The following is an 11152-nucleotide window of genomic DNA, read 5'->3' as shown; positions in this document are numbered from 1 at the left end:
CAGCATGATCCAAGGGAATGGCACAAGATGGCTCCAGTATCACACCGGGGTTATGGGAGAGGGGGTCAAGTACAAGACTGAACTTGTGCATGAACGTACTGTCTCTCTGTACAAAGAACTGTTTGTGTGGGCAGCACATGCACACACACACACACACTCATACTCACACATTCATACACACACTCACATTCTCACATTCACACGCACACACACACACACACTCAAACATACACTTACACACACACACATTCACACACACATTCACACACACACACACACTTGCACACACATACACACACATATACATTCACACACACACATGCACATACACATACTCAAGCATGGACACACACACAGGTACACAACATACACACACACATACACACACATGCACATGACACACACACACATCTACTCACTCACCACTCACAACGGGCACACTCTCAGAGTGTTGCAATATTCATATACACACATGAATTATACACTTCACGTCTTCCTGAACATGCACTAACACAGTGCGGCAGTATGTCTGGACCTGACCTGGTAACTTCAAGCGTGGCAGTGTGGTACGTTGACCAAATGGAGAATGCACCGTGTGTGATGCCCGGGGCACAGGGCACTGGGTGGGTGCCAGTCCCTGTGCCCGTAGTACCTGCTTCTGCTCTCTCCCAATGCTTTCAGCCTCCTCTCCTTCCCCACCTGAACAACTACCTACTGATTTCCAACCTCCCACCCCAGTTCTTTTGCCGCTTCCCTACACTTGGGGCAAGTTACAGCTTCCAATGAACCGACCAGTTCACCCCTGGGACGTGGGTGGAAACCCACGCAGTCACAGGGAGAACATGCAGACTCCACTCAGACAGGGACGGAGGTCGGGATCAAACCTGGGTCTCTGGAGTTGCGAGAGCAGCTGTGCTGCTGATGTTTGATATCCGCCCCGTGTCAGGCACGTACCAGATCAACACTTGTTTCCATCCACAGTGCACCACGACTGTCATTGAACAGGTAACACATTGTGGAAGCTTGTTGCTTGTTTTGCTATTTAATGGTGCACTCTTTCGGCAGTGGAACCCCTGTTTGGACAACTTCAGGATGGCTGGTGGGCTTCTTGGAATGTTCCAAACATGCTAAAGGCAGCAGGGAGTGCCTCAGTCTTGCAGTTAGCTGCTGAGGCGCTGGTTCACTGGGAGTCTCAGCGGGACACTGTGGACAGCTTTCCGCTGGAGCCCTTGCTGACTGGCCCTTTGCGGTCAGTCAGGGACCTCAGAGGGCAACGAGGTGCCCATCAGTGAAGAGTCCAGAGACAACATGTCCCTCCTCCACCTCTCCAACACAGGAATTCCACACAGGATGGTCAGCGTAACGCTCTTACAGCGCCAGCGATCCGGATTCAATTCCGGCCACTGTCTGTAAGGAGTTTGTATGTTCTCTCTATGTCTGCATGGGTTTCCTCCGGGTGCTCAGGTTTCCTCCCACATTCCAAAAACGTACAGGTTAGGAAGTTGTGGGCGTGCTATGTTGGCGCCGGAAGCGTGGCGACACTTGTGGGCTGCCCCCAGAACACTGTACACAAAAGATGCATTTCACTGTGTGTTTCGATGTACATGTGACTAATAAAGAAATCTTAAATCTTAATCTTTGGCCCCGGTCCCACGTCTGTTCCTCTCTCCCTGTGGAGGTCAAATCGCATCAACCCTGAACCCCCCTCACCGCACGATCTCTCCAAGTGGCCACAGCAGGTCTCTGAGGGGTCTCCCAATCTGCTGCTCAACACTGTCTGGGTGAGGTCACCGCACCCACAAGGAAACAACTTGATCCACTTTGAATGAATGAGGAGCTGAAGGTCTGTCACCCTCTGGGACCTGCCAGTTTTGCGGGCTTCCCACTGCTGACTGCTCTCCTGCAGCCAGAGAGGCTCCCATTCAACAGGACAGGTTTGCATTCCCACAATATATAGCGGCTGTGCAGAGCAAGAAGGATTTCCCCACGGAACGAAGGGGGGGAGAGATTCAGAGAGGATGTGCGGGGGACCTTCTTTAGCCAGAGAATGGTGAGTACCTGGAATGCACAGTCTGAGAGAGTGGCTGAGGCCGAGTCACTGACAGCATTTCACAAGGGTCCTCCCCCTCCTCGCTGACAATCAACACAAGCGCACCTCAAGGATGCGTGCTTAGCCCACTGCTCTACTCTCTCTACACTTGTGACTGTGTGGCTAGGCACAGCTCAAACGTCATCTATAAATTCACCGATGACACCACTGTTGTTGGCAGAATCTCAGATGGCGATGAGGAGGTGTACAGGAGTGAGATAGATCGGCTGGTTGGGTGGTGTTGCAACAACAACCTCGCACTCAACGTCAGCAAGAGTCCAAGGAATTGATTGTGGACTTCAGGAAGGAGAAGTCGGGAGAACACACACTAGCTCTCATTGAGGGGTCAGTGGTGGAAAGGGTGAGCAGATTCAAGTTCCTGGGCGTCAACATCTCAGAGGATCTATCTTAGGCCCAACACATTGATGCAATCATGAAGAAGGCATGCCAGCAGCTCTACTTCATTAGGAGTTTGAGGAGATTTGGTATGTCACCAAAGGCTCTTGCAAATTTCTACATACGTACAGTGGAGAGCATTCTGACTGGTTGCATCACCATCCGGTATGGAGGCTCCAATGTGCAGGATCACAAGAGGCTGCAGAGGGTTGTAGGCTCAGCCAGCTCCGTCACGGGCACAACCCTCCTCACCATCGAGGACATCTTCAAGAGGCGGTGCCTCAAGAAGGCGGCATCCATCATTAAGGACCCTCACCACCCTGGACATGCCCTCTTCTCATTACTAGCATTGGGGAGGAGGACTCACACTCAATGATTTAGGAACAGCCTCTTGTCCTCCGCCATCAGATCTCTGAATGGTCCATGAGCCCATGAACTCTACCTCGTTATTCCTCTTTTGCACTATTTATTTATTTTTGTAACATAGTAATCTATATGTCTTGCACTGTACTGCTGCCGCAAAACAGCATATTTCGCAATATATGTCAGTGATAATAAACCTAATTCTGATTCAGAGATAAACAATTGTATTGTCTAGATAGAGGTCTGTGGGTCAAGTGTGGGACGATGGGGTTAATACGGAAGGGTGCCCACTGGTCAACATGGATGAGTTGGGCCAAATGGCCTGTTTCCATGCTGTGTGATTTAATTCAAAGGGTCACAGAGTTATACAGCAGAGAAGCAGGCCCTTCAGTTCAACTCGTTCATGTTGACCAAATTGTCTACCTGAGCTAGTCCCATTTGCCTGCGCTTGGCCCAGATCCCTCTAAACCGTTCCCGTCCATGTACCTGTCCAAATGTAATTGTACCTGCCTCTACCACATCCTCTGGCAGCTCGTTCCATATACCCACCACCCTCCGTGTGAAATAGTTGCCCCTCAGATCCCCTTAAAATCTTTACCCTCCCACCTTAAACTTATGTCCTCTAGTTTTACATTGCCCTGCCCTGGGAAAAAGACCGTGACCTTTCACCCCATACATGGACCTCATGATTTTATGTACGTCTGTAAGGTCTCCTCTCAGCCTCCTTCACTCCAGGGAAAAAGGCCCAGCCTATCCAGCCTCTCCTTATAATTCAAGCTCTCCAGGCCCAGTAAGATCCTCATGGATCTTTTCTGCATCCTCTCCAGCTTAATGACATCCTTCCTGTAGCTGGGTGACCAGAACGGCGCTCAGTACTCCAAGCGTGGGCTCACTGTTGTCCTGTCCAGTTGTGACATGTGTGCCAGCTCTTGTACTTAGTGATCTGACCAACAAAGTCTGCCAAAAGCTTTCTTCACCATTTTGTCTTTCTTAGAACTATGTTCTTGTTCCCCTAGGTCTCTCCGTTCTACAACACTCTCCAGGTCCTTGCCATTTACGGTGTAAATTCTGCCTTTGTTTAACTCACCAAAGTGCAACACTTCACACTTGTCCGATTTAAATTCCATCCTGCCATTCCTTGGCCCACTTTCCCAGAACCCAGACCTTGAAATAGAACATTTTCTGTGTGTGTATAAACAGTGATGTGCAGATCACCCTGACAGGTATTGTGAGGCAATGAAATGTGCTTCAGTCTTCTCCATTGTATGGGGACTCTGACTCCGGGAGGAGTCCTCCGTAACCACCTCATGCCAGGTCTTCCTCTCCTGGCCTCCCCAGCAGGTACCTCCTTCTCCAGGACTTGTTTGCTCCCAACGAGGGTTGCGGGATCTCTCTGCCTCTCTTCTGCAGCAGCCCCTCTCCCCCCAGGAGCCAAAGTGTGGGAGTATGACTTTAAGGGCTGATGCCACCTCCAGTAGCTGTGCAGCAGAGAGTCGGGGTATAAAGTCAAAGTTGAGTTTATTGTCACATGCACAAGTACATGTGTGCACAGGTGCAATGAAAAACTTGCTTGCAGCAGCATCACAGGCACAGAGCATCAGATAAGCAGCATTCACAAGAAAGATATAAATCAAACATAAATTATACACAATTTTTACAAGAAAGAACACAACTAGAATTTAAAAAAAACAAAGTCCATTTTGGTGCAAAGTGGTCACAGTGTTGCTATACTGAGGTAGTGATTAGGGTTGTGCAGGTTGGTTCAAGAACCGAATGTTTGAAGGGAATTAGCTGTTCTTGAACCTGGTGGTGTGGGACTTCAGGCTTCTGTACCTCCTGCACCGCTCGGATGGTGGGGATCTTTGATGATGGATGTTGTCTTCTTGAGGCAGCGCCTCCTGTAGATATTTCCAATGGTTGAATAAATGAAAGTGAGTGAGGTCTCATCAGGAGGAGGTCGTGTTGTGGTCCATGTTTCTGGCTGTAAACCAGCTTCACACGGTTTCAAACCAGTGCTGGTCACACCCGGCAGGCAGGCAGCGACCCGGGTGGGTGTCAGTGTGAATGCAGCCACAGTGCAGCCAGTGACGCAGGTGCAACCCAGGGTGACATGACCTCTCCCAGGTCACTGTCCACTGAAAACAGGGAGCCAACACATCTCCCCCTCCCCCTCCCTCCCCCCGCCCCACACACACACACACACACACACACACACACACACACACACACACACACACACACACAGGCCTGAACACACTCACATGTATGCACTCACACCCACACACAGAAGCACATGCATGCACGCATATACAGACGAACACACCCCCACACACATGCATGCACACGCTCAATGTATATACACAGAAGCATACACACATGTAGACACAAACACACACATGCACATGCAAACACACACATGCACAATACACATACATACACGTGGATTTATAAAGTGCCTTTAACAGAGACAAACTATGCAAATCATATCAGAGGAACACAATAAAGTCAGATACAAGCAGGCAGTGAACACTGCAGACACCTTGTGAGTGTGGACCAGTGAGCGTGTGTCCCTGTGAGTTACTGGTCTGAAGTGTGTCCTTTATTACCCTATGTAGGGCATGGAGGGCACCAGCCTCCACCAATAAATAAGACACCAGTTAACCCCACCCTGGGACAGGGGGATGTGCAATGTTTCAAGAATCTACAAATCCAGCTCCCCCTGTAGCATTGTGCTACGGACGGGGAAACACCGCTCACTTGTTTCCCCGGCAGTGGTGAGGGGTGGATGGGGGAGCTCCTACCCGCAGCAACCCTGGGATAAGTCAGCTCTCTGCGGGAAGGTCAGAATCAGAAACCGCGCTGTGCAGCTCTGTAAAAGTAGATCAGAAATAAGACAGTTATTGCGTAATGATAAAAGTTTGAAAGTTTGTGGGTTGCTTACCATGGCTCAACAGCTTGTGATGTACAAATATTACTGATCTCTACCCACAGAAATGTTCACTCTGCGGGCAGCGAATGCAAAGTACTCACTGAAGGAGGGAATCTGGCTCTTTAATCTTATCAATAGAACTTTCATTCATAAAACTCTGTTGAGAATCTCAGGAGAGCCCAAAGCCCGATACAGTCAATGATATGCTTCAAAAATGCGGGTGTGGCTGTAAATAAAGGGAACATTCCAGCCAAGTTGCAGACAGAAAAGGCTCTCAAACCAACGTGTGGGGATGCGTTTCACTGTGTTGGTCAGATGAGGAGCATTGGCCCCTGATTCGGGAAGCCATTTCTTGGATAAGTCTGCAGGCAGCTTCACACTTACTCACCTGAGGAGCCACAAGGGGCCTTGGTTAACATCTCGACAGTAAGTATCGCTAACAGTCTGGCACTGCCCCAGTGCCGCACTGGAACATCACCCAAGACATTGTGCTCCTTCTACATTTTATTCCATAAGACCATAAGATATAGGAGAAGAATTAGGCCATTTGGCTTAACGAGTCCACTCCGCCATTTAATCATGGCAGATTTTTTCCCAACCTCATTTTCCTGACTTCTGCCCGTGACGCTTAACCCCTTTACCAACCAAGAAACTCTGCCTTAAATACACCCAATGACTTGGCCTCTACAGCTGTCAGTGGCAAGGAATTCCACAGATTCACTGCCCTCTGGCTGAAGAAATCCCTCCTCATCTCAGTTTTAAAGGGACGTCCCTTTATTCTGAGGCTGTGCCCTCGGATCCTAGACTCTCCTACTGATGGAAACACCCTCTCCACATCCACTCTGTCCAGGCCTTTCAGTACCTGGTAGGTTTCAATGGGATCCTTCTGAACTCGAGCACAGGCCCAGAGACACCGAACATCAGGTCCTCAGAAAGACACAGGGCAGAAACAGGCTCTTCGGCCCACTGAGTCCGTGCCGACCATCAACAATTTACACTAATCTCATTCACTCTACACTCCCGTCAACTCCCCCAGATTCTACCACTCATCTCCAAGTGAGGGGAAATCTACAGCGGCCAATTCACCTCCCAACTCACACGTCTTTGGGATGTGGGAGGAAACTGGGGAGAATGTGCAAACTCCACAGGGCCAGCGTCCGAGGTCAGGATCGAACCCAGGCCGTGGGAGCTGTGAGGCAGCAGCTCTAAATGTGCCACCCTAAATGTCCAAAAGGGGCACAAACAGGGACACAGGATTACTGATTGGAACACAGCCCATCCCTCTCCACAGCCCAGAGTAAGTGGTAAACTGAAAGTTCGTTTATCGGTTGGCCGGGGAGTTCCATCAGCTTCGGAGACCTCCCACGACTTTTAGATTCAAGTGGCGGGGTCCGAACCCCAGACCCTCAGCTGATTGGGTGAAGTCTGGACCTGGTTCTGCAGCAGGGACCCACCACAGTTCTGTCCCATTCTTTGTATTGCAAAGAATCAGAATTGGAATTGGTCTATTATTGTCACATGTACTGAGATACTGTGAAAAGCATTTGATTGTGTGCCCCTGGTGATACATGTTTGTACCTTCTGCCCAATGGGAGGGGGGGAGAAGGGAGAATGACCATCACAGGAGGGGGTCTTCGATTATGTCGGCTGCTTTCCTGAGGCAGCGGGAAATGTAGAGTCAGTGGAGGGGAGTCTGGTTTCGGTGATGGACTGGGCTGCGTTCACAACTCTCTGCCATTTCTTGCGGTGTTGGCTGGAGCTGTCACCGTGTGGTTCATCCGGAAGGGATGCTTTCCGTGGGACATCTGTGAAAAGTGGTGAGAGTAAATACAATCGGTGTACATCTTTCACTATGGTAATTGTACCATCAGTTGAATACATTCTCTTGCATCAATGTTATTCATGGTTCGTCCTTTCACAATGCAGCCGTGAAGAGTTCCAGAGGCTGTTACATAGGACCCAGTGACTTCCCTTCACCAGTGTCTCTATCAGGACCTGGGGTACGGTTTGGGCCACTGGCATTGGCAAGACCAGATGACAACAAAGAGCAAACTCTACAGCATTTCCAAAGATCTACTGTGCACTTCATCATCTGTGCAGGTCCTGAGACTGTGGTCCTTTCCCTTCGTGGTGGCTGCACCTAGCTTCAGTGTGTCCCTCAGCGCACACTCCTGCAGTCACATCCCATTCACACAAGGCTTCAGCTGTGCTGTGGATGAAGAGTGGCTCTGATCCCTGCCCGCAGAGAACTAAACACTCGCCATGTATTGAAGATGGGCTGTGTGGGAGGAGCTGGTGTTACCAGTCCCCTAACCATGAGGAGGGAGATGAAAAAACAAATGCACTGTTGGAATAGTGAGTTGTGGAATCAATCGGGAGTGTTTACAAGAACAACTTGCATTTGTGTAGCACCTTTAACACAGGGCTTCAATGCCACTGTAATCGGGTAATAGTTGACATCCAGCCAGACTAGAAGCTCTGGAGCAGCTGAGCAAATCTTGGGAGGAGGAATGAGGGGAGAAGAGGGTTAGAGGAGGGAAGTCCCAGGCTTAGGAACGAGATGGCCAAAGGTCAGACCACCGACGGGACAAGTAAATGCTGGCAGTCCGAGAGGCCAACTTCTGAGGGATGCAGAGATCTTGAAAATTTCGGGACTTGAAGGACCCTTGGGTAGAAGCAGGTTTAGGAATGATTGGAACTTGCAAGCAGCATGGTGGTGCGGCAGGTAGTCTCTGGTTTGATCCTGACCTCTGCGTGGAGTTTGCACGTTCTCCCCGAGCTTTCCTCCAGGTGCTCCGGTTTCCTCCCACATCCCAAAGACGTGCGGGTTGGTTAATTGCCCTGAGAGTGTAGGATTAGTGCAAACGAGTGGTTGATGGTTAGTATGCAGTCAGTGGGCCAAAAGGCCTGTCTCCGTGCTGTATGTCTCTCTGACTCTGTAAGATGAGTGGCAAGTGGGGGTCTTTGGGAGTGTGTGTGAGAGAGAGAATAGGTTGCAGGGAAGAATGTGGGGAAATGGGATTGATGGGATTGCTCTGTGAGCCAGCATAGATTGGATGGGTTGCTTGGCCTCTTTTTATGGTGTAAGGAAATACAACAATGGTATGAAAGGGTGGCCATTTTGAAATAGAGGCCTGGTGACATGGGACTCAGCATGGGATGGTGATCAGTGGGGTGAAGTTAATCAGATAACGTTTGCCTTCTACAATCAAACACACGCAGCTGACTCTTGCTCACCTGGGCTCACGTGAAGGCAAAAGGGTTACAGTTCAGAGTTAGTGAGAGGGCAGGGACCCTGTGGCAGGGGTGTGGGTGAGTAATGGCTCCAGCACTGAGGCGGATGACCGTCTGTTGGGTTTGGAGAGAGACCCGAGGCCCGAACTACCAACCACACACTGCTCAGTGGCTGCGGGGGAGCAGAGGGTAGGTGATGCCGTCGGAAAGGCTTGTGTAGGGAGCACTGTGGAATTTTCCAGATGGTCTCCACTTGGGGAACCAGATGAGACTTTAATGAACATCTAACAAACAAATATCCAAATTCTTCAGGGAGGGTGGTGGGGGGGGGGGCGGGGGGAGACATCCCAGGACACACACCGAGTGCCTGCAACTGTCCAAACACACAGCCCACTAGGTCCCACAGCCAGAGCTTCCTCTGGGTCACTGCAGCCTGAGAAGACAGGGGAGGGCACCACTGCCCTCTGGTGGGAAGTGGAAGACTGCGCAGGTTCTTCCCACCCACCCAGTCACCGTGGAATGTGCCCCTGCTCGCTTGCTTGCCCCCTCCCCCCGAATTCCTGCAAATCCCAGCACAGTGGATTCTATGAAGCAGAATGCCACCCACCCTCACTCCACCCTCCGTGCTCCTCACAAAACTGTTGCCCACTTTTTGAAACTTCTTTTCAGCAGGGTGGAACCTTGCTGCCAGTCATAAGGGAGGCAAATGAAAGGGACATTAAAGAGGCTGCTTATCCTCGGCTTTCTGTGAACACCAAGACCTGCCAGAGCCTTGGAGAGGTGGAGGGGAGGCTGTCTGACAAGGTGAGGGCAGGGAGTCCTGTACTGAACCCTCGGCCGATGGAGTTGGTGAGTCCCCCACTTCAGCCAGTCACAGGCTGCCCTCCAGTTCCCTACACATCCTCCCACAACCCCCCTGCCACCCCTCCACCACTTCCCACCCGCCCGGCACTCTCCCTGGTCCCTGTCAGCTACGTTTCCTGGACCAGCTGAGCTCTTGTTCATCATGTGAGCCCGGAGAGTCTTAGGACAGTACATCACATGAACAGGCCATTTGGCCCACAATGTCTGTGCCCACTGTGATGGCAATCTAACTAATCCCACCTGCCTGTACGTGGTCTGTTCCTCTCCATTCCCAGCCTGTTCATGTGTCTAAGTGATGCATGCACATTGTTATCGTGTCTGCTTGCACCGTTCCAGGCACCCACCACTCTCTATGTGAAAATTTTTTTTATAAGATTTCTTTATTAGCCACATGTACATCAAAACACTCGGTGAAATGCATCTTTTTGCGTAGAGTGTTCTGGGGGCAGCCCGCAAGTGTCGCCACGCTTCCGGCGCCAACATAGCATGCCCACAACTTCCTAACCCGTACGTCTTTGGAATGTGGGAGGAAACCGGAGCACCCGGAGGAAACCCGGGGAGAATGTACAAACTCCTTACAGACAGTGGCCGTAATTGAACCTGGGTCTCTGGCGCTGTAATTGTAAATCTCCTTTAAACTTTCCTCCTCTCACCTTAAACCAATACCCTATAGTGTTTGACATTTCCACCCTGGGAAAATGACTATCGACCCTATCCATGCCTCTCAGGATTTTACGTACTTTTATCAGGTCACCCCAGAGCCTCAGACGCTCCAGAGAAAACAATCCAAGTTTGTCCAACCTCTCTTTATAGCTGATATTTTCCAATCCAGGCAACATCCTGGTGAACCTCTTCTGCACCCTCTCCAGAGCATTCACATCCTTCCTGTAATGGGGCGACCAGAAATGCAGACAATACTCCAAATGTGGACTAATTAAAGTTTTACACAGCTGTAACATGACTTCCTGACATTTGTACTCAGTACCCCGACCGATGAAGGCAAGCATGCCGTATGCCTTCTTTACCACCCTTCTTTACCACCCTTCTTTACCACCCTTCTTTACCACCACCTAGATTGTTGCCAATTTCAGGGAGCTATGGACATGCACACCTAGATCCCTCCGTACATCAATGCTCCTCAGAGACCTGCCATTTACTGTACATTTTCCTCTTGCATTTGACCTCCCAAAATGCAACACTTCACACTTGTCTGGATTAAACTCCATTTGCCGTTTCTCTGCCCAAATTTCCAACTGATTTACCTGCTGACAATCACA

The sequence above is a fragment of the Pristis pectinata genome, chromosome 17, assembly GCF_009764475.1.
Source record: "Pristis pectinata isolate sPriPec2 chromosome 17, sPriPec2.1.pri, whole genome shotgun sequence".
Classification (NCBI taxonomy): domain Eukaryota; kingdom Metazoa; phylum Chordata; class Chondrichthyes; order Rhinopristiformes; family Pristidae; genus Pristis; species Pristis pectinata.
The sequence above is the reverse complement of the archived record's forward strand: the minus strand, read 5'-3'. Positions refer to the sequence as shown.